Raw genomic sequence first — 25,193 nt, 5'->3', positions numbered from 1 at the left:
GCTGAAATTCCCCTGTGTGGAATGGCTCAGTCAGAACAGCTTTATCAGTGCTGTGGGGAGCCCAGGGTCACCCAGCTGGCTGCATGTGGGGGAGTACAGAATCAAACCCGGCTCACCAGATTAGAAGTCTGCACTCCTAACCACTACACCAAGTTGCCACTTGGGTGGTTTCCTAGGTTGGCATGAGAAAAAAACCCAGGGGTATGAGATAAGTGGGGCAATTCAAAGTTCCCTGCCAGGTGACAATAAGTCACAGTAAGCTGAACAGGGTGACCAGATGATCTCTGAACAGATGATTAAAAGTGATGATAATGTTGATGCCCCACGATCATTATCAAGATGGGAAATGGAAGTGGGATAAGATTCCTGAAAGCAGATTACCTGTTGCCTCCAGGTGGAGATCTGGAATTTGCAGGAATCTTGGTAAGATTAAGGGAGCATCTAAATTCCATTGATTTGTTAATCTGATCTCTCTCTGGCAATGTGGGGGGGGGGGAGGGAGGAGGGAAAGAAGAATGACCAGTTCTGAGTTCATTTTCCAATGGGTGGCATCAAGCCATGAAAAGTACAATTGTGGGATTTGGCTGTGTGTGGCCATACTTGGACCGATTCCTGGGGTGAACACTGAGGGCCATTCCGCACTCGTTCAAAATTGCACAATGGTTGCAATTTGAAATCGCTACTGTTTTGCTGTTATGCACAACGTCGTTGACAATCTGCAACACTCCTGAAACCGATCCGCAAAAAGCGCTTCGTTGTAGCGCTTTCAGGAAAATCCCAAAAAGTGGATTCACCCTCCGGAAAGTGCTACACTCTTGCAACCAATCTGCAACACTAGCGGGAAAGTTCTGTTGTTACCATTGTTGCAGTTTCTGCAAAGTCCCTCCCCCTGGCTCTTTTGTTTACCCAGTGAGGCCTTTGTTTACCCAGTGAGGCTTCCCCGGCTGCAGTCCCTCCCCAGAGCTGTTTAAAGTCACCAAGCAACACACAGCCCCATTTGCTGGTTTATTTTTCCTTTATTTTTCACTCTATTTTGGGCCGAAAATTGCGCCCGTGCAGGGGGGGGTTATTTTTTTTCACTCGGGGGGAGCGTGGCAACGATGAAACGGCAGCTCAAACACTACCTGCTAGCTAGATGGGTATCTCAGTTGCAACGAATCAATGCAGATTCGTTGCAACGTTTGTGTGTGTGTTTTTTAATTTCCTTAAAGGGAAAGGGGCTTTTTGAGAGCATGATAACGGCCGCCCATTGGCTGCTCATTTGATTGACGGCCAGGGGCGGGACAAAGCTCGGCAATATCACTTCCTGGCTAGCGATTTTTGCTGAGACCGGAAACCTGTGGGAAATGATAGAAACGCAACTGGATTCCACTACAAAGGCAGGTATGCATTACGCCGAATTCCACTATTTATAATGGCGGTTTTTCGTTCCACAACCAATTTGCTATATAGATCCTGGTGCAGAATGGCCCTGACATTATGTGTACCTCCCTTGCCTTAATGCAGTGGCAGAAAGGAGCTGCAAGAGAGATGCTGGCTGGGAACTCCAAGAACTCCTAATATGGAGGGATCCTCTTGGTCTTACGGAGTGGGGGACTTTTGAAATGATGGCAAGCATACTGTTCCCCAAGATACATCCAGTGTTTTTTATTGCTATGTTATTCTGTTATAGCATTACTGTGCATGCACCAGAAACTGTATGTTCTCTTGTGCGTGTGACAGTTTGGCTGTTGTTTTTCAGCCCCTACTATCTGCAGCATGTCTTTCTGATACTCAACTGAGTGAGAGGGAGGCATTTTGCTGCCATGGAAAGTAAAAGAAAGAGCCAGTGAAGTTAAGATGGCTCCCTTTTGGACAGAGGAAAAAGGTCTGAAATAGCAGGGCTGGATTTTATTTCTAACATCTGTTTGTAATGCCCTGGTGAGCAGATGAACTGAGAAATTTAGCCTTGAGGTAGGGACAAGATATAGCTCTGCTACTCTTTCCTTAAACAAACAGAATAAAAGAGATTAGACATTTCTCCCTACAGCCTCAATGAGGGATTTCTATGATACTGCAAAATAATAATCCCAAACACAGATAAGAGAGAATAACACCAAACTCCTCTGTGCGAAAATATTATCTGGTTTCATGCTATGTGCTCAGCACAGCGATATAAATGTCTGTAATTCTGTGATCAAACTGTGCACTGAAACCAGTGCTGTGTACAAAATAACTTTGCTTTCTTCTTTTAAAACGAAGTTTAAGACAAGTGGCGATAGGCTTCCAAGGGAACAAACCATTCCTATAAATGTCAAAAGCTGGAGAAGGGGAGGGGAACATGTATTTACAGCACATAAATACAGGTGCAGCAGTATGACAAGCATGGCTGCTAGCAGACCACTTGAATAAAGAACAAGTAATCACCATTTCACTTGAGGAGGGTTGTTTTCCCACCTCGAAACACATTCCTTTTCCCCTCCTTGCCAACAGACCATGAGAAGAATTGTTTTTCCAAGCAGGACACAGAGAAGACAGCATCACTGCACCTTTGGGCTGCATTGATATGCACCCTTTTTTCACTGAAACACAGAAGTATATCACACACATCTTTAAAGCCAGCTGCTCCTCTTCCCTGTGGAGTTTGGGAAGTATGTTCACAAGGATAAATGGTCTGCTGGAAAACAGTGAAGCATCCCACTCTCTTGCTGGGCCCCAGTTAAAAGTATATCTCCCTATCCACCTGCCTTTTACTTATTTTAATCTTTATTTATATTTATTGAATTTGTATACCACCACTCCCAGCAAGCTGGCTCACAGCGGTTCACAGGAAATAAAGCATGCCATAAAACAATATATCCAACTATAAAGCCACATACAATATACTTAACAATATTCCTAAAACAATTTCCCAAGTCTATAACATAGTGATAGTAAATAAAAAATTATCCCCATTCCTCGGGCCATTGGAGTTGGTCCAGATTACAACATATGATGGGGGGGGGGGGTAGATCATCCAGTGGCTCCAGGCAAAGTCTCACTCTATGCCCAGGAACCAAGGGGGGGGGGCACACAATCTCATACCCCAGGATCCCCATGCGGCCTCAACCAAACGCCTGGTGGAAGAGCTCCATCTTGCAGGCAATGCAGAACTCAGAGAGCCCTCTCAGGGCCTACAGCTCTTCTAGGAGCTCATTCCACCAGGTAGGGGCCAGGACAGAAAAAACCCTGGCCCTGGTTGAGGCCAGGCATATCTCCTGTGGCCCCAGGACCATCAGCAAATTCATACCTGCAGAGCAAAGTGCTCTGTGGGGGGTACAAGGAAATAAGCAGTCCTGCAGGTATGTAGGGCCCGAGCCGTGTATAGCCTTAGAGGTCAAAACCAATACCTTGAACTTAATCCAGAAGCAAACTGGTAACCAATGTAATTGTCTCAGTAGAGGCTGGACATGGGCCCTCCAGGATGATTTAGTGAGGACCCACCCAGCCGCATTTTGTACCAGTTGCAATTCTGGGTCAGGGACAATGGTTGGCCATGTAGAGAGAGTTACAGAAGTTTAACCTGGAAGTGACTGTTGCATGGATCACAGTGGCCAGGTGTTCTGGGGACAAGTAGGACGCTAGTAGCCGTGCCTGGTATAGATGGAAAAATGTCATCCAGGCTACCTTGGTGATCTGAGCCTCCATAGGAAGTGAGACATCGAAGATCACTCCCAGATTCCTGGCTAGAGGTGATGATATCCATTGCATCCCATCCAGGCAGGGAAGATGCACTTCCTGTTCCTGCCCCTTTTGACCCAGCCACAGGGCTCTTCCTGATCCATCCAGCTACCATTTCCAAACAACTAGCAAGTGTTTCTGGGGGGGATATCCAGCCGGCTGCCCATCAGGAGATAGAGCTGGGTGTCATCTTCATACTGATGACACCCCAGCCCATAATTCTGGACCAACTGGGCAAGAGGGCGCATTTAAATGAGCTTTCATGCTACTATTTTTCCCATGTAGATTTCTCAAATGATAAGGTAATCATTATTTGTACCTTGACTCTAGAAAGAACTTATCAGCATCCTCATTTTTGTCAGCTCCCACATTTGGATTCTGTTTAAGAAGAAAGCTGTTCTTCACATTTGGCTTTCCCCTGTTTCACATGCTGTTAATCTTGTCTTATCCCTTGTCTCTAGCAGTTGTCATTTTCTAAATGGATGGATCGAACAAAATAGCAGCATATTTTCAAGCTGAACAGAAAACATAAACCAATTTCATTGGGTGGTTGTGAAGGTAAAATGAGGAAGGAGGCCATGTGTGCCATTTTGAGTTGCTGGGAGGAAGGGGGTGAGGTAATAAACATTGTGATTTATTAGAGCTGGCTTGAAGTGGTAGGGAGGGTGGCAATTTTTGGGTGGATTTCTGGTTCACTAGAGGAAAGGAAAGGTATACGATACTGTAGCCAACCATCTTCATTCATCTTTAAAGTGCCACACGATCAAATAGATAGTCCCCACTTCAATTAGTACACCTGTAAATATTTCACACACAACAGTCACCTCTTATGACTTGATTCTTTGGTTTCTACAAACACAACAATCAATTGAATGATGTTGGCAGTCTCCAGCACCCACTTAGATCTCTGTATCTCCGTTCAGTTTGAAAATGCACAGAGGGATTTGAAATGTAGAGTGAGAAAAGTTGGAACAAACACATGGCAATAGAAAAGTAGAGAAAGAAAGCCTGTGAGAAACAGGAACATTCTTTGTGGTAATCATACTTGCATAAGTTAACTTATAGAAAACGTAGATAGCCTTAACACTATTTCGCTCCTTATATATTTTGGAAACAGCCTCCTGGGAGGAGACTGTCCAGGGCCCTGCTAGAAGCCTTGTGGTTGCGGCCTCCATTGTTGCCCACGAGGAGAGAGGCAGTGACAGGGGTTTGCGGCCCGCAGGTACACTCCTTCTGGGAGGGAGCTGAGGGGGTGTTTGAAGCCTCCCTGAGGGCCACAAAGTCCTGTTGCCGGCGGCAGTGGGGGGGGGCTTTCCATTTCCTTTAGCCTGATTTCCGGGCCAAAGGGGGCCATGGCCACCCTCTCACAACCTCCTGTCTGCCACCCCTTTCAAAGCCCATTTTAAAAATGGGATTTGTTACTAGTAATTATATAAAGCCTAATTTTTGGGTGGAAAAAGTGAAGTAGGGAACAACAGTCCTAAAATAAACAGAAATAATGAATGCCATATTTACATTACATGCAAATAGCTGGTTTGGGTTGAAAGCTGTGTGATTTTTGGGGGTAGCATGAGAAAAAGTCCAATTTCTAGTCTAGTTCTCACAAGTTCAAATGCTTGTGTGAATGATGCAAAGAGGGATTCGTTTGTGGAAGTTGTTCTTAATACAAATCTTTGGGAATGGAAGACAGACCCATGATAAGAGAACATGTCATGACTGATGGTTCCCAGGATAATTAAAACAACAGGCAGTTAACCAGAGCAGCCAGTGGACACATATGCACTTGCCAGTGCTACTCTGAAAGGACGGTACTCAAATCTATTATCCTTTCCAAACATATAAAGACCAGTCAATTTATTGTGGCCTATGCACATCACAGGCTCTGGCTCTCCAAATCTTTTAACACATTAAACTCATTAGTATTTAAGGTTTGTAGAAGGTGCAAACTTAAATGGACTTTGAGGAATGGTAGAGGACAGGAAGGCCTGGAGAACCATTGTCCATGGGGGCGCGATGGGTCAGACATGACTTCGCACCTAACAACAATAACAACATTTAAGGTGCTATGCAATTTTTATAACATTGAATCTGTAGAAGAGACTCTTTCAGAACACAGTATCTGAGACAGAATAGAACAAAGTTTGAGGGGAACCTTTGAGACCAATAAAGTTTGATTCTGTAAAACGGTCAGTCTGAGAGAACTGCAATCCACCTCATTTCAGACATAATGTCTAGTAATCTTGAATTTCACTCTTCCAAGTCCATGGACTTAGAATAATGTAACTCTGCTTAGGAGAGCCTGCTTGGTGTAGCAGTTAAGAGCAGCAGTCTCTGATTTGGAGAACTGGGTTTGATTTTTCATTCCTCCGCATGCAGCCAGTTGGGTGATCCTGGGCCCATCACAGTTCACTCAGAGCTCTCTTAGTCCCACCTGTCTCACAAGGCATCTGTTGTGGGGAGAGGAAGGGTAGGCAATTGTAAGTTACTTTGAGATTCCCTTGGATAATGAAAAGTGGGGTACCAAAAAACAGCTCTTCTTCCACTATGAGTCTTCCTGCCATTGAAGGATTCCTACGTTAAACATAAGTTGGCTTGTATAGTGGAAAGGAATAACTGAGGGTTGCCAGTCAAGCTCAAACCACTGGCAAGAAGCTTGAGGGGTCAGAGAAATGAAAAATCTCTGTTGCTGAATCATCTTTAAACCGTCCCGCGGCGCCCATGGGGCGCCGCGGACTAAATAATTCAGTAAGGGCTGTTGGGGAGGAGTTAGGGTGGGACCTGTCCGGGATAAAAACTCGGAGAGGGCCAATCAGGAGCTCCAAGATAAGGACATGTTCTGGGTTTGCACTAGAAGAGGCGTTGTGCCATTGGAACAATGCCAATTTCCCCCCCAATTTTTTCTCCTGTCATTCTCCTGGCAGAAGTCAGGAGCTGCCAGTGGTAGCTGCCCATCCAAATCCATGTCCTGATAAGTTAACAAAACTACTTTATAAGCTACTGATCCATGCAGTCTCTGAAAGGTCTTGACATGACCTAGATTCTAGAAACCCTTTGGCCATTTTCTCCATCAGAGGTGGCATAACGTGACTTGTCAGGAAATTCTTCTTCTCTTTCAGCATGGACAATGCAGAATATTGTGATTTCTTTAAAAATATATTCTTTTTTGTTCAAGTAGTTGAAAAGATTCTTAAATTCTTTGATAGCAGCTTTGAAAGATTGGGCAATCAAAGAAAAACATCTGGATATTGATACTTAATTCTCTGCCACTGTTGCTGTAGGATCATTTGTGCAACCAGAGAAAATAAAATATGAAGCCTTTTTAATACACTTTTAATGAGTTCCCATTGAAAATGATGCTTGTAAAATTATTTAATGGATACATAGACTGTTGTGTTTGTCATTGGCAAAGTGCTATAAAAGTTAAATAAAAAATTAATTAATTAACCAAAAGTGAAATTGGCAAAATTTAATGCTCCATTAAATTTACACTTAGCCCTCCCAAGTGATATTTTCCAGTTGCAGTTTTATGTGTTGCTGAAATGGTCACTGGCAGCAGTGAGCTCAGCTGCTCAGAATAAGGGCAGTCCAAAAGTGTGACCAGAATTGAAGCCAGATTTCAAGTCATTCTGCAGCAATCGGAGGAAAATCTTTGTGTACAAGATCATATGCTGTGAAGGAGATAATGGAATATGAAGGGTAAGAGGAAATAAACCACCTCCTCATACAAGCATGCAGGGAAAGCCAAGAATGATTTCCCCCCAAAGTTGTCATACAAAGCATGCCTTTCTAAAGTCCCCCCACCCAAAAATAACAGGAACAAGGTTTTTTTTTTAAGTATCAAGTATTTTTTTTAAGTATCATGATGGCAATAAAAAAAGCAGTATGCATCTATGATTAGATGTATAGGCGTTTCAATGGAGGAGTAAAAAGGTAAAGGTATCCCCTGTGCAAGCACCGAGTCATGTCTGACCCTTGGGGTGACGCCCTCTAGCGTTTTCATGGCAGACTCAATACGGGGTGGTTTGCCAGTGCCTTCCCCAGTCATTACCGTTTACCCCCCAGTAGCAAGCTGGGTACTCATTTTACCGACCTCGGAAGGATGGAAGGCTGAGTCAACCTTGAGCCGGCTGCTGGGATTGAACTCCCAGCCTCATGGGCAAAGCTTTCAGACAGCTGCCTAACCACTCTGCGCCACAAGAGGCTCATTCAATGGAGGAGTATTGAATTTTAAAAAATTAGCAGGCATCATGGGCCCTTTAAAACATTGAAAAAGTTGATTTGATTAATTGACAGGTGGAAGAGAGTCGTGAAAGTGCATTGCTCTCTTCTGCCATTTCCAGCAGGCAATGTGGAGTGTAAGAAGAGCAAAAAGGCGGCAGATGGTAGCGAGACAGCAAGAAGGTGAGGAATGGCTGGAGGTGTGATAATATTTAGCGCTACACCATTACACTGTTATAACGCTATTTTTTAAAATGTGCAGAAATGCCCCAATCTCCTATCTCTGAACCCATGGATCTAATAGGAGAGAAAATTTCTGCACTAAATGACAAAGAAGAAATTTGGATCATTAATTGGATCATCTCAAAATTCCCCACATCATATTGAAATATGGAAATATTTTTGACTTCTTTTTCCAGTACAACTTTACGGAAAGTGTGTGTTAAGTTTCACTGAGTCCCTTCCAACTTAGAATGCCCCTATGAATTAACATCCTCCAAATCATCATGTCATTATCTCCATTCCCAGGCCCTGGAAAGTTTGCAATGCAAACTGAGAACTGGGGCTTTCTGGATTGAATCAATCTATCTCATGCTGAGAGCCTCTTGTGGTGCAGAGTGGTAAGGCAGCTGTCTGAAAGCTTTGCCCATGAGGCTGGGAGTTCAATCCCAGCAGCCGGCTCAAGGTTGACTCAGCCTTCCATCCTTCCGAGGTCGGTAAAATGAGGACCCAGCTTGCTGGGGGGTGAACGGTAATGACTGGGGAAGGCACTGGCAAACCACCCCGTATTGAGTCTGCCATGAAAACGCTAGAGGGCGTCACCCCAAGGGTCAGACATGACTCGGTGCTTGCACAGGGGATACCTTTACCTTTACCTTTATCTCATGCTGAATCTTCATCTTTTCCAATTGCTTTCAACTTGTCCTAGCATTATTGTCTTTTCCAGTGACTCTTGTCTTCTCATAATGTGACCAAAGTATGATAGCCTCAAGTTAGTTATTTTAGTTGCCATTGAGAGAATTCAGGCTTGATTTGATCTAGAGCCACTTATTTGTCTTGATAGTGGTCCACAATATTTGCAAACCTTTCCTCCAACTCCACAGTTCAAAAGAACCTACTTTCTGTTGTAATATGCAAGATCAGTATGATGATCAAAATATATGACGAATATCTTACAGAGGGCATTGGAGGAGATGTGTATTTAGCATAGATTAGGAACTTCCTGATACTTTTTTCAAATGGTCTTCTATGTCCTAATTGGCTCCATTGGAGACTTCTTGCTCTTTTGTCTTCCTCCCTTCTTGCCTCCAGAATAGACCCTGTCTGCCATTGGCATTAAAAACAGCAGAGCCCACCTGCTCAGCCAGAATATCGTGGATGGACCAGCAGGCTTCTGCAGTCCTACAAGGCATCACGGTTGCTGCTGCAGAAAGCTGAAGTACTCACATACTAAAGGGATTAAAAAACATCAATAAAATGTATAAAAATGATTGTATATAGCATATCAGTTCACAAATGTCAATATACATACTACAATGATGGATGACAAAATGCAGTGTACAGGCAAAAATGTAACAATTCCCCCAGCCAATTATACAATGATAGAAATGCTCAACAAAATGGCAAAGCCCACATTAAATGTAACATTCAGGGATAATGGATAGCTAGCTAGAATCCATTTCAAAGATATTCCTCTTTGTAAAATTGTAGTCTCTCGTCTGCTTATTCAGAGATCTCACGTCACCGTAACAATCATAGGGGCAAAAAAAACAGCATTTCTCTGTATGTACAATTATACTGATAATGCCAATAGAATTTGATTTCTTACAAAGATGAGGCAGATTGTCATTTTCAGCTTCTCATGGTCAGGTGTGAGTCAGGAAAAATAACAGCAACACTGCAGCCACAGCATGGGGGGCTTTAATTTTAAGGCAGAAATCAGCCACTGAATAGTATTATATCTATAATCGCAGATGTATTGCAAATATTTCCGTTTTAATTCTAAGTTTGTTTCCTGGCTGATTTCAAGGCGACACCTTATATAGCTTGGGAATGGCTTACTTTAAGGACTGCCTTCTCCTATATACACTGGCCCACACCAGTCATCTTCAAAGGCCCTGGTTGGGGTGACCCTGTCAAGATCCAGTGTGGTGTAGTGGTTAGAGAGCTGAACTAGGATCAGGGAGAATCAGGTTCAGACCTCCACTGTGACCCAAGCTTGTTTAGGTGATCTATGGCCACTCAGACAGTCACAGGCTGAACTAAGCCATTTTGAGTCCCATTAGGGAAAAAGATGGGATATAAATGAAGTCAATATATAAATAACCCTGAGGCTAGACAGCAGTCTGAGAAAGGGCCTTCTCAGTCATGATACCAAAACTTTGGAACTTCTTCAACAGGAAGATTTGTTCATCCCCCTCTATTGTTGTCCTCCATCAATGGTTGAAGACTTTTTGGTATGCTCCCAGTGACTCTAATTGGCTTTCCTCCCTGGTTGTGTTGTGTTTCTCTTGAGTGGTTTAAATATTTTATATGTATCTTATTTTATATGCAGTTTTAATGTTTTTAATGTTTTTATGTTTTAATGTTCACTGTCTTGAGGAGGTTTGGGTGGAAGGGTGGCACTGAAATGTTTTCAATAAGAAGAGTTGGTGGCCCTGAGAGATCTGGCATCCCCAGGCTACTCGGCCCCCCACCAATCTCGGACCCACAAGAGGGGGGGGTGGCAATCCTGGTCCGGGAGGCTTTCGCCTACAGGACTCTCCTAGGGCCAGAAATTGGGGGAGTGGAGTGTGTCGGTATTGGATGGGGCGAGAGCTTGGCCATCTGGCTAGTTTACTGTCCGCCCAATGCGCCACCAGATGCCCTGCCCCGCCTGCTGGAGGCAGCGGCCGCCTGGGTGCTGCAGTTTCCCAGGCTTTTAATCCTGGGTGACTTCAATGTTCATGCGGACGTGCCGTCCTCAGGACTTGGCGGAGACCGGGTGTCTTCCATGGCAACACTGGGGCTCTCGCAATTTGTTACCAACCTTACCCATCACACCGGCCACACACTCGATCTGATTTTTGGTGCTGGGATAGAGGTGGTTCTGGATGCAGCCTTGGCTGTGCCATGGTCAGACCATTACGCCCTGCGGGCTCGGCTCAGGATACCACCCAGTTGGGAGGCGGGCGGATTTTTGCCCGCCCACGGAGACTTATGGATCCGATTGGATTCCGGAATGCTCTGCGGGACCCAATGCCTCCTGGTGACTCACTAGCGGCCTTGGTGGAGGACTGGCAGTCCCGCCTGACGGCTGCTATAGATGAGATCGCCCCTAAACATCCTCTCTGCCCTCGATTCAAACGGGGCCCCTGGTATACCGGGGGACTCCGGGAGAAGAAAAGGGAAGTGAGACGACTGGAACGAGTGTGACGGAAGACTCGTGACAAGGTTACAAGAACATCGCATGCTTATGAGGGCATATGAGATGGCGGTGAAAGTGGCTAAATGAGAGTTTTTGCCACGGAAATCGCGTCTGCAAGCTCTCGCCCGGCCCAATTATTCAGGGTAGTTAGATCACTCACCGCCCTTGAGGGGCGCCAAAATACTAGACAATTGGCACTCGGCTGCGAGGCATTTGCGAGCCATTTTGCGGATAAAGTCTTGTCACTCCGTCGCGACCTTCCCGCCACAATTAATACAGTAAATGAACTGGAGACCTGCTGGCCGCCTTTGGTCGTGAGGTTTGATGGCTTCAGGCGGCTCTCTCTTCCCGAAGTGGACAAGTTGCTGAGCTCGGTCAGGGCGACCACTTGCCCCCTTGATCCCTGCCCTTCCTGGCTCCTCAAGGGAGGCGGCCAGGGGATAGGAGGCCAGCTCAGAGACATCATCAACTCCTCCCTAAGTTCGGGGGAGTTTCCTGAGTGGCTAAAGGGGGCAGTGGTTCGCCCTCTCCTAAAAAAATCAACGCTGGACCCGCAGGACCCTGCCAACTACTGCCGCGTATCGCATCTGGCATTCCTGGGCAAGGTGGTGGAGAGGGCTACGGCTGACCAGCTCTCGGCATTCTTGGAGGAAACTTTGGCACTCAATCCATATCAGTCGGGCTTCCGTCCTAGCCACGGGGTGGAGACGGTGTTGGTCGCCCTTTTGGATGATCTCCGTCGCCAGATGGACAGAGGTGGGTCAGCCGTGTTGGTCCTTTTGGACCTATCCGCGGCCTTTGACATCATGGATCATGACCTTCTGATCCATCGCCTTGCCGGCACGGGGATACGGAGCACAGCCTTGCGTTGGATACGCTCCTTTCTCCAGAACCGGACCCAAAGGGTTGCGGTGGGGGAAGAGTTCTCGCGTCCCTACGGACTCCCTTGTGGGGTACCGCAGGGCACAGTCCTCTCCCTCACGTTATTCAACATCTTTATGCGCCCCCTGGCCCAACTGGTACGGAGTTTTGGGCTGGGTTGCCACCAGTACGCTGATGACACCCAGCTCTATCTCCTCATGGACTCCCCTGGACTCCCCCCGGAACCATTCGCCAGATGTTTGGAAGCAGTGACTGAATTGTTCGAGCAGAGTCACCTGAAACTCAACCCCTCCAAGACGGAGGTCCTGTGGCTGGGAGGCAGAGGGCAGGACCAGGCAGCGCGCTTACCCACCCTGGCAGGAGCGCAACTTAACATCGCGCCCCAGGCCAGGAATCTGGGGGTGACCATTGATACCTCCCTGACTATGGAGGCTCAGGTCAAGAGAGTAGCGGGTCAGGCGTTTTTCTATCTTCGCCAGGCCCGACTACTAGCGCCCTACCTATCTCCTGACCACTTGGCTACAGTGATCCATGCGACAGTCACCTCCAGAATAGATTTCCGTAACTCGCTCTATGCCGGCCTACCCTTGTCTCTGATCCGGAAACTCCAGCTAGTGCAAAACGCAGCTGCTCGGGTCCTCACTGGTACACCTTGGAGGGCCCATATCCAGCCTGTGCTGAGGCAGCTGCATTGGTTGCCAATTGCTGCCTGGATCAGGTTCAAGGTTCGGGTTTTGACCTTTAAGGCTATACGCGGGTTGGGACCCACATACCTGAGGGACCGCCTACCACCCTATATCGGCCGCAGGGCTTTACGCTCAGAGGGGGAGAATCTCCTGATCGTTCCTGGCCCTAGAGAAGCATGCCTGGCCTCGACCAGGGCAAGGGCCTTTTCGGTCCTGGCCCCTACCTGGTGGAATGAGCTCCCGGGTGAGCTGCGGGCCCTGCAGGACTTACAAGCTTTCTGCAGGGCCTGCAAGATGGAGCTCTTCCACTAGGTTTTTGGTTGAGGCCGGGGTCAGCGAATGAGTGCCAGCATTCCCCCCCCCCCCCGGACCTAGTAAAGTTAGATCTCCTCCCCACCCTCCCTGCCGCTCTGATACCAGGAGATAGGAATAATGAGAGCTTCCACCATGTTGTGATTGTTTTTAAAGTCTTTTAATGGGTATTTTAATGGGGATAGGACTATTGTGACCCGCCACGAGCCTACGGGGAGTAGCGGGAAATAAATCTAATTAATAATTATAGTAATAATAATAAATAAACTTGGGAGACTACCAAGGTTCTGTCAGGGACCTTTCTTTGAGTTGTGTTGTTAGAACATTGCCGTCGAGGAGTCAAAGGCCTATATGTTATTACCATGCCCTTTCTCCACTGGAAATATTGTTGCCAGCAAAGCTCCTGATAGTGAGCTGTGCCTTTTTGAGACCAAATGTGCATCCCTCCAAGACAAACTGAAATTGACATTGACAGTGCCCTTACTCACAGTGTGGCTCACACTGCTGACTGCTATAACTGTTATACCTCCTGTCCTTCCTTCTGCATGAGTCTATCCTTCAACATACTGGTTCCCCTCACCATGACAGCATAGCAAATGTGTTGTGTACAGCACTGTGAAACTTCCTTCCACAAGACCTGAACCTTTCTCTTGCAAGTTTCTAGGTTCTCTAATAAGATACCCTACTCATTATGGCATGGCAAGTTGCACAGAGAGACAAGCTGCTGATAGACGTGTTGTACATGGAAGGGATTGGTAAGCCAGACTGAGTTATGTCAATGTCATCTGGAAATATCATTAGTGTGTAATTTTGACAAGGATGAGTAGGTGGGAAAGTGTCAGGGATGCTGTGGTTTCCTACATTTGCTTTCGCTTCCCTGACACTGTTGTTTCCACTGCTGTATGCGCATAGGACTCCAACATGCTATGCTACATTACACCTACACTACCCTATGCCTTGGCTGGTGCTCACTGGTGCAGCAGAACCATAAGACTGCCATGTAAATCCATTGACTCCACTGGCTTCCTCTTTCAGTCCTCTCAACTTCAGGGGCTTTTCTGCATGCTATACATTTAGTGTCATGCTTCCCTGGTGAAGACGCTATATTCCAGGTGCTCTGCATGACGTTGCCAACCTCCTGCATCTGGCCAGCAAACTGCTCACTACATCTGCCATTTGAAAGTGGATTCACCAACCTAAAAAGTGCTATCTCCCAGCGGACAACCAGCAGGCCACTGGCAAAAGAACTGAATGGAGGCGAAGAAGCACTACCTCCGCCTCAATGTCCCACCCTTGCACCCACCTCTCTCTCCCTTCTTCCAAGGGAAGGGAAGTTCTTTTTACAAATGGAGAACAGCCTGGAGCAACAAATAGGTGGACACGCACTGCGGCTGTGATAGTCTGTGCCTCTCTGAATATACGTAGAGACATTTAAATGAAAATAAGTATATTTAAAAACAAAAAAAGGTGATTGCCATAAGTTCACATTTCAGTCAGTCATCCTGGGAGGGGATTGGTTGGCCAAAGTTATTGACAGTGGTAGGCAGTTCAAAGCACAACAAGACTAAAGCATGTTGCTCTCTCTCCGCATTTCCAGCAGCAAGGGAGGAGCGCAACACACACGGAAAGAGCCCAGAAACATTCGAGACAGCTTGAGAGGTGTAGGATGCTGGTGAGTCACTATTATTTCTCACGCTTTGCCATACAGCAGGCTTCACGCGATAATGCCCAACATGTGAGAAAGCCCAAATTTGCTTGCAACCATTATTCTCAAAGTATTCTATTCTACTACTTCTTCGATTTTATGTATTATTCCTATGCCTTATACATTAATTAAATCATAGTTCCTGAATATGCTACATTTTAATTTAATATTTCTAGTAACCATTTAAATTTCTCCATTCTTTAGCTCATTATAGTTTTTATCCTTTTCTTTTGTTTCTTGCAACAGTAGTTCTACGCTTCAGTTTTTCTGCCTTTTCCTTCCACCTTTTCTGTCAATGTATCCTTAAGGTCTTTAAATTTAAACAATAATCTCTTCACACTGCCTTGCGCTGGATAAGCATTTTCCATAGCAACTTGTAATACAAGGCTTTGCAGCCACTTATCTTGATCAAGACACCCAAATGAATTAGCAAGCTTCCATGATTAAGTTCTCATTTCAAGATCTAATTGGTTACACAACACAGAAACTGAGAATTAATTGCATAATCCATTGGCAATCCTCAAATGTGTCCTCCTATCCAAAGATCAACTACACATCTCAGAGGTAGTGGCACAGCTGAACATCATTTATATTGTTCAAAGTTATCACTGTAGCCCAAAGTAATTATATTGCTCTAAGCTTCTGAAAACTGATATGTTTACTTTGTGACATGTGTAGTCATCCCCTTCTCACGGATATTCAAGGTGGATTACATAGTGTAAATCCATACAGTCAACAGGATGGGACATCTAATAAACAATGAAACACGATTCAGATTGCAGACATGGGGGGGGGGGGAGCAGAAATCTGAAACAGAGCCAAAACACAGCTGAAACAAATCAAGACACATTAAACAATGCAGGAATGACATAGTAGGGTTATATTTACAGCAACAGAGGATGTACTGTGCACAGTACTGTAGTCTATAGTCTCCTTTATCAAACCATCTTTCGGAACCATTTCATTTCAACACAGCTCTTTTACCCATGTAAAAAAGCCCTCCTGAATAATTCAGTTTTGTACAGTTTGCAGAACATGCTGTCAAACTTTTTATTAAAATCTTCAGAGATCTTTGTTCAAGATGCATATCTTTTTTGATCTTACCAACTTTCACTTCCTTATTGTAGGGGGAATGTGGAGTTTAATAATTCTGAAATTTGCCCAGGCCATTAAATTATATACACAGGTCTCGTTCTATATTCTTTCCCTGGTACTTGATGTTTCTACCGATCTCTCGCTCCAGGCTTGACTTCACAAGTGATTACAAATGGCTCAGATTGAGCACTTGCACTCAGTGTCCTTACTGAATCATAGCCTCAGCTGCTTCCACTTTTATACAAGGACCTATTATGCACAGCGGTGGTCACACTGGGCTGTTGCTGGTTTCTTGAGGTGGGGCAGCATGCCCCACTGCTTCTTGTGTACTGACAGGAAAAGAATTAATAAGAAATCTCTCTCTAAAATAAGGATGCAATGGTCTGTTCTTTTAAAAAACCTGCTTGGAATGTTGCACCAGTGGAAAGGTCCTCCAATCATCTCTCTCTTCTCTACCTTAAAAGCTCATTCATTAATACACCTTAAGCAATAGGTAGGCAGCGATATGTTGCTTCATATTCTTTGTATAAGCAAACCAAACCTTAGAATCAGTAGAGGCGGAAATTAATATTATGACCTTGTTTTCAATAATTTTATTTTCAGAGGAAACTAATAAATAGAGTTGTTGCTTTTCTCCTTCAATTTACAGCTCAGACTTTTGATTCTCATTTAATTGTATAATCCCACTTCAGTGCAATATGAATAATGCAGTTCTAATTTAAAACCTGATGGGCCACCATCCAGAGAAGCAATAGAATACCCAGTAAGCAATCAAATGGCATTAACATGCACTGTGTCCTCCATGGGTTAAGATGTTGTATATATATCAAACCAGGAGCTGGTCTACAGTTGTGGAATCCCCTTAAGTCTGAACTTAATATTTTTGAAAGTATTTTTGAAAGGTTTAGTTATTTATGTCTGGTAGAAAGAAGGTATGCGACATTTGTAATATCTTTGCAGAATGTCTTTTCTATATCTTAATGGGATTTTTTTTTTACTGAGATGTTGCTTTTATGGACTGTCTGCCCTGAGAGAAAGAGTAAAACAGTAAATTATGTTTGGTTGAATTTCAACTACCCTATATACTTGCGTATAAGCCTAGTTTTTCACCAGCTTTTTTCACACTGAAAAAGCCCTCCTCGGTTTATATGTGGGTATATACGGTGATTGTTGCTCTGGCAGCTTGCAGGACATCAGTGGTTTGACTGAGGGATTCTGATCTTTTTTTTTCTTTTGCCTTCACGTCTTCCTCTTCTTAATCACTTCTTCCAAACTATTCTTTTGATTTCTGTGGGTGAAAAGCAGGGTACAAAAAACAGCAGCTATTCATCTTCTTGACTTTTCTGCATTTGCATGTTGGCGGCATATAGAGCCTGCTCTGAGTAATTTTTTGTTAATGGTGTGGTCCATGTTGCAGTGCGACTGCAAAACTACATTGTCAAAGGTGAAATAAAATCTTCTTTAAAGTGTCCATGTTCTTTTTGGGATCAGGCAGACTAATCGCAACCCCTTTTCTGTTTTTTGGAGTGGGGAATGAGCTGGGAATGGGAAGGCGGGTGACTGAGCTGCCTTCTCCTGATCATACAGGGGTCTGAACACCTTGGTTTAAAGGCAAACATTAGCACAAAATTATCTTTTTGGGATCCAGTTATCATGTTCAGGGTCTCTGAAATCCACCCAGAGAGAAATAAAGTTCAAAAGAACATGAATCCCAAAAGGGAGGGGGGGGGGATGCTGGATTTTATTTCTGTCTGGGTGGATTTCTAAGACCCTGAACGTGATAATCCTGAACATGGCATTTCTCCATACCAACGGGCACTGATTTCTATTAAAAATGCACCTGTGTTGGGGCATTACCGCATAGCAATACAGAAGTGCCTTTAAAAAAAAAAATTAATTTCAGGGCTGGGGACAGCTTCAGCCCAGGAGAGAACTGCTGTGTTGTGACTGGTGGCTTGCTGTGATGAACAAGCCAAGGAGTGGAGGTAGAAATTCATGTTGCTTTCCCTTGCAGCCTTGTCAGGAGGCAAAAAGCTGTGTTTGTAAGAAGGAAGCCACTCACATTTTACCCCTCCTTGCGGAAATACCCATGGTTTCTTCTTTATATCTCCTCAAGAAAAAGAGATAGAGACGTACTTTTTGAAAATGAAAGCTGGGAATTGATTATATAACTAAGATTTTAGTGCTTTAAAAATGCCACCAGTGACAATGACCTTGAAAATCCTGATTCTTTAAGGCACATGCAGAAGAAAATAAACTGAGTCCACAATTCTGAGAAAAGCAGAATGAAGGCAAATGCTCAGAAGAGCCATGACCAAACTGATTCTTATACTTGAGGATTGACACCAGAGACAGAAACCTTGCAGGGGATAGCCAGTAGTAAATCAAGCATGTAGACAAGCCCTAAGTCTTTTTAGATATCTCCCCATTTACATTACCAAAGAAAGAGAAATTGAATATTTAATATTCTTTAATATTTTTATTTAATATCCTTTCACTATTGATTATGTAATCATGAAATATTATATAGATGAGCATTTCCCTTTAAAATAGATGTTCACATATAAAGGGGTGAATTACAGATTAAAGTCGATGGAAGAAGCTCAAGATTTAATCTCACAATCTTTCTTTGATCCTTTCTATTGACTGAATAAGATTTTAAACTTTCATTAGTGTTTTACAAGGGCCATTTCGCACGGCTTCAAAGTAGCAGAATGGTTGCTATTTGGAAACGCTACTAATTTGACATAACCCACGACGTCGTAGACAATCTGCAACAATCCTGAAACCAATCAGCAAAAAGCGCTTCGTTGTGGCGCTTTCAGGGGAATCCAGAAAAGTGGATTCACCCTCCGGATAGCGATACACTCCTGCAACCAATCTGCAACAGTAGCGCTAAAGATCTGTGCGTTACCATTGTTGCTGGTTCTTCAAAGTCCCTCCCCCTGGCTCTCTCCTCCAAACTTCCGGCGAAGCGATCGCCATTTTTTTTTCTCCGAGCGAGCGGGGATAAACGCACCGGCGAGCCTCTTTCTGTTTAGAGGCTTCCCTGGCTTCAGTCCTTCACCTTTAGTCACTAAGCACAAACAACTGAAAAGCCCGTTTGCTGAAATAAAGTCCCTTTATTTTTTACAAATAAATTCAGCCGAAAATCGTGCCCGTGAGAGGGGGGGGGGATTTTTTTTTTTATCACTCGAGGCAGCGTGCAAATGATCATACAATCAAACGACAGCTCACATTAGGCAGCTGGATGGGTCTCTCTGTAGCAACGAATCTACCTAGATTCATTGCTATGGGTCGTATTTTTTTTTTAAAAAACCTTTCTTAAAGGGAAAGGGGCTGTTTGGGAGCATGCTAACGGCTGCCCATTGGCTGCTTGACGGCCAGGGGCGGGACGAGCTTGGCAATAGCGCTTCCTTTCTAGTGATTTCTGCCGAGACCGGAAGCCTGTGGGAAACGCTAAAAAACGCAACTGATTCCACTACAAAGGCAGGTATGCATAACGACGAATTCCACTATTTTAAATGGCGATTTTTCATTCCGCAAACAATTTGCAACAAAGATCCCTGTGCGAAAAGGCCCCTAATGTTACTGAGGAAACTTGTGTCTGAATATGAGAAAGGTCTTTATAAACTTCATCAGAAGCAGAAACTTTTCTATAACGTTGCAAAGAAAATAGATAGGAATGAGCATGAAGGAAAAAAATATTGGTTCAGGCTCCATTTGCAAACCATGGAACATCACAAACTTTTAGTCACCTCACAAACTGGTTTGGTTTGTGAGATTTATGAGGTGGTAGAAGAGCTCCGTGGAATTCCAGATGCATTCCCGCAAATTTGCAGGACTTCTCTGGCTGACTTTCCTCTACTTGAAGATTAGATTTATAGGGTTCAAGTTATGGTTCCCCAAAGGTGCACTCTGGAAAGTGCTACAATTTTGGAATTGTCTGAAGACAACTGGATTTAAAAGTTAATACTAACTAAAAGTTTAGATATTTAGACATAATCATTTGGTTTCAATGTAAATATTAGGTATTATATCATCAGTCGAAATAACAACACTGTCAAAATGATGACAAAGTACTCATACTTGCAAGCCTTTGATGGAATGGTGCAGTCTTATAAGACCTTTATCTGAGGTAGAAAATCCACAATTAACTGGTTTAGTGCTGGTTCATTGATCTTTCAACAGACAGCATAACAGCTATCAAGCAATACCACATCATAATTGACTTTATAAAATCATTATAAAGGGTGTTAGAATATGAAAGATCTGCAGTGCAGGATTAAGCAACATATAAAAAGTATCCTGTAGGGCAGTGGTCCCGAACCTTTTTATCACCGGGGACCGGTCAACGCTTGACAATCTCAATGAGGCCCGGGAGGGGGTAGTCTTTTGCCGAGGGACTTTGCCGCTGACTGAGCCCCTGCTCCACTTGCTTTCCTGCCAGTGCCACTGACTTCCCGCTGCCCACTGGGGGGCGCTGCCAGCAGCATCTGCACAGTGCCACGCTGAGCGGGAGCCCCAGCCTTGTTGGCCACTGGAGAGCACCAAAGTTGAGCTGGCAGCAGAGTGGCAGGGCAGCCCCCGAGGCAGCAGCAGGGAGGAGGAGCCACGGCCCGGTACCGACTGATCCACGGACCTGTACCGGTCCCCAGACTGGGGGTTGGGGACCACTGCTGTAGGGGACACTAGAGGAGATGTATAGCATAGTTAGGATAAGACCTTCCTGCTAGTTTTCAAATGATCTCCTCCAGTCCTGATTGGCTTAATAAGGGACTTCTTGCTTAGCTCCCCTCCAGAACAGCATTTCACAAAAGAATAACTGCAGACAACAGCTAATAGTTAGTTAGATCTCTTCTTTCCTCTTTCCTAATAGTTAGTTAGATCTCTTCTTTCCTCTTTCTATACATAGTTGTTTCTCTTCATAAATAAAACTAGTTTATGTTTTAAGCAGTTTGGTGCTCCGTTCACTCTGCATATTCAAACTCTGTCAGCAAGAATCCCATTAAGGTGGGATATGGGGAATGAAATAGAGCCAGAGGTTTTGTTCAAATGTTTTAAATTATTAATAGATCATTAAAAGTCTGTAATTAGTATAAGAAGAATTTTTTTCCACATTCCCCCCTTCTATTTGGTGACAAGAGAATTGCGGGGATTTAAACTGCAATTGCTCCACAGATGGGAAATGTATGCCTTAGAAGCTTTCCAGTCTTTGATTTCTGGTAATGTGGTAGTATCACATGAATAGGTGTCCAGAGTCTATAATTTGAAGTTCTCAATATTTGAATGTTTGCAGATACAGTATGTTCTCATCTCAAAATTTAACAGTGGACAGCCATTAAGGAAGCCTACAGAATTTGACACATGAATAACACAAGGAAACAATCATTTGCTTGTCCAGCTATACTACCTATCATTGGCATTGGAATCTTAAGGCAAGTAACCCTACAAGTCACTAGTTATGAAGTAGCAAGTGAAGGAGAAAACCTCTTTCATGATGCCTTCCTCTTTTTCATTTTCATTTTTATTTAAAGAACACTGGAACATGAATCAGCTTGCATTTATCTGGTTAATGTTGACTTCATCCTCTGCAGACCAGTGAAAGTACTGTAGATCCCACCACACTGATTTCCTTCACGTGTGGTAGTAATGTCAAGAGGCTCAGATTTTTGGAGAGCTCTCGTTGATGCAATTCAGGAAGGTCTTGTTAATGTTCCTTTTACAACTGAGTCACAGCTATTGAATTATGTTGTTAGGATCCCTGGTAGTATCCCAACAATTCAACAATGGTTTGAAAAAAAAAGGGATATCTCTTCTGTGATAAGCATAACTATGGTGTTCATGCAACCCTTAAGACTTTGCTGACAAAGCAATAGTTATTGCTGGTTATCTCTTCATAAATAATGGTAAATGCTGTTGGTTATAGAAAGATTAAGATTCCCCCCCCCACACACAATTGGCTCATCATACTGAATGAGGATCATGTCCTGTTCAGATGTACTCCATTTATCTCATTGACCTCATTGATGGTCTGTCATTTTTTGTAAACCTGTTGTTATTGCCTGTTTCCATGTCTATTTCCATATTTCCAGCCATTATTCCAGACTTTTTCAACCAGAGTTTCGTGAAACCCTGGGTTGTCTTGACGACCCTGGAAGAGTTTCCTGAATGAGTGGGAGTTAATTAATTTTTACTATATTTTTAATTTTTTTAAAGATTTACCAGGTGATATGACCATATATGGTCATGTCAACTCACCCCCCCCTCCCAAAATGGCCAATGATGGGATTGCATGGGGTGGGCCCAGGTGGGCATGTACACAGCTATGCTTCTGAACCATATTCTGCACAATCATGCCACTTCTGGGGTTTGTGGAAGCTTTACAAATGTTTCAGGGGTTTCTCAATGGTAAAAGAGTTGAGAAAGGCTGCATTATACTCTGGCGTATGTTTACACCTAATGTACCATCCAGCCCATGAGTATATTGTAACTAGCTGGGAGACCTAGAAATGCAGGTGGGATGGGGGAATATAACACATCATCCTAAAAATAATTCCTTGTAAGCCCAGACCTGCTCAGTCTCCAGGCTTCTGCATAATATTGTGCAGCTCCTTGAGTCCAATTCTTGTTTATTTTCACTTTGACAACTCTCCTTTTCTCTCATGACAGTGTTTACAGGTTATTTTTATACTTTCCCTAAAGCTGTCACCAATTCACAATTACTTTTCATACCAGAGGCAAACTGTTTTCCAGAAGGTTCTGTATCTTATTAACCTTTTGAAATGTATTACCAGTACAGGTACATTCCTCAACTTATTTCTGTCCTCTTCTTGATGTAAGCAACAAATAATTTCAGCCTTTTCCTATTACTGATGTTGACAGATGCCGGAATCCATTTATTGTTTGTGTATATCTACCACGTGAGACAAAGTGAGTAACTGGATGTAACTTTAGACTGTTTCCCGTTGCTGTTTCCCCAAACTGAAATAGCCCTGGGAAATGCTATTTGCCCCACTTGGAATTGGAGATGTGATCTATACATCTCCTGAGAGGAGGTCTAAATCCCCTCCTTCTGTATACCATGCCTCTGATTGAATCAGGTCCATGAATGCCTGGGAAGCTCGGAATTTCAGAATGCGTCTTTCCAGCTGAACTAGGGATGTTTCAATCCAAAGATAATAGAACTATTTCATAGAAAGGAGGCAGCAAAGTTGGTAAAATCAAGAAAGCTTTAAAACCACTTAGCCAGTAATGTGATTTGTGAAAAGACTGTGGAAAGAAAGACCTATCAGCAGAATGGCCTTTTAAAGCCTGTTTGTGATGAATGGGAGGGATGTGTGTCAATTAAAAAATCATTATAACATTGTATCTGGGTTTTCCTCCCCGCACCCCCCGATTACTTATGTTCATATATTACCTGTTCAGACTTCAAATCCATGTGGTTTGTGGGAATTCTAGAGGTTCAGGAATTATCAATAGGGAACTTATTGGAGGGTCTGGGGCTAGATGGGGTCATTTTACTGCTGAGCTCCTTTAACTCCTCAGACTCTGTCCTTCCCAGGCTCCACTCCAGATCTTCAGGAAATTTTTAACCCAGGGTTAGCAACCCCCCCCCCCCCCACAAGTCTCCACCTTTGGGAAGCTGGAAAAGCCATCTCCTGCTTGCTCCTGGCCATGGGATTTTCCATTGCTTCCTTTCTTCTCTCGCTCTCTCTCTCTCTCTCCCCCCCCCCCAGTACCTTTCACCCCAGTGAAGACCCAAAGGCTTTTGCAAAGAAGTTATTTTTTCCCAGACTAAAATATCACCACAGTACAACAACCAAAAAAAGAACAACCAACAACCAGCACTTAAAAAAATAAAAAGAAGAACCCCCCTGTTTGCATTCACTTCATTTTCCTACTCCTACAGTGACTGACAATATATTTTTTAAAACTTTGCTGAAAACTCTGCTGCCCTTCCTTGTTGTAGTCTGTTGTTTATTTCATTTTATAAAGTGAGGAAGGCTTCCTTTGTTGATAACCTCCCTCTCCTGTTTTGTCACAGAACTTTGCCATTATTCTCTATGGGGTGTTTTTTGGTGGGGGGGGGCAGCTGGAGTGACTGTCTTTCAACCATATGATACCAATCTTGCAAGAGAGCTAGTGCCTGTCCGCTAAAGAACTCTCTGGTTCAACTGAATTGGTCCAGGAGCTCCAATTCCATGTGCTCCTGAACAATGTGCCCCCTCCATGCACCTGATTTGCAAAGAAAAAAAGGGCTCTGCCCCAGGCAGAAGGGAACTGCAGACAACTGCAGCTCTCTGTGGCTTGTCTACAAAGGTGATTGTTTGAGAATGTTCTGCACCACTACTTTGCAAAGATCTGATTAGATGGGAGAAATGACATTTATTTGTTTATTTCTTGGATTTCCAGGCCACCCCTCTCTAGAAAGGTCTTGGGGTAGCTTACCACAAAGAAGAATAATTTCATATAGTAAAACATCTACAGTATTTGGTGGCATATAAGACTACTTTCCCCCCCTGAAAAACATGCCTCCAAGTGCGGGGGTCGTCCTAGACGCTGGGTGCACTTCAGTTGGGATAGACATAGCTGCCCATAGTGGCCCATAGTACTGTAATGTAATGTAACAAACTCTATATTTTGAGTGGAAATGTTGGGGGGTTGTCTTATACGCCCAGTCGTCTTATACGCCGGCAAATACGGTACTAGGAAATCAGTAGCATAGAACATGAATCTCTGCTTATATGGCTGGCAAGCACCTGAATGTGGGAAACAATGGATTGTTCAGGGTAGGAGAGTCCAGAAATCTCAAGAAACCTGGATTCATTTCCCCATCCTGCAAGATCACTGTAACAATCCAAATAAGCAGCTTTCGTGGCTCAGGAATTTGGCTCAGGAATTTCATAAGGCTCAACTGTAGTGGCTGTCAGTTTAATCTGTCCTGACTCTCATCTTCTTCCTCTGAATCTGAATCTTGCTTGAGGTCTCCAAGCCAGGCGGATGAGGGGAAATTGAAATAAATGGCATTTGGTTTACATTCTTTGTCTTTTAAAAAGAAAACAACAGCAATCAGTCCTTTTCATTTTGATATCTAAAAAAATAGACACGTATCCTTGATATTTGTGCAACAAGAGTACATCTTTCAAGGAAACATTCCTACAAACATCCCTGGCATTATTTTCAGCCT

At 43.9% G+C, this 25,193-nt stretch overlaps 1 long non-coding RNA gene across 1 annotated transcript in view; it reads left to right on the top strand.

Moving 5' to 3' along the window:
• The window catches only part of LOC143840550 (uncharacterized), a 294,577-nt gene that overhangs the window by 111,374 nt on the left and 158,010 nt on the right, over positions 1-25,193 (top strand). The window contains exon 5 of the long non-coding RNA XR_013232236.1: positions 14,801-14,875. This is a non-coding gene — a long non-coding RNA (uncharacterized LOC143840550). The remainder of the gene's footprint in view (positions 1-14,800; positions 14,876-25,193) is intronic.

This window comes from Paroedura picta, chromosome 1 (genome assembly GCF_049243985.1).
Source record: "Paroedura picta isolate Pp20150507F chromosome 1, Ppicta_v3.0, whole genome shotgun sequence".
NCBI lineage: Eukaryota > Metazoa > Chordata > Lepidosauria > Squamata > Gekkonidae > Paroedura > Paroedura picta.
This window is presented reverse-complemented; position numbering and strand designations above follow the sequence as displayed.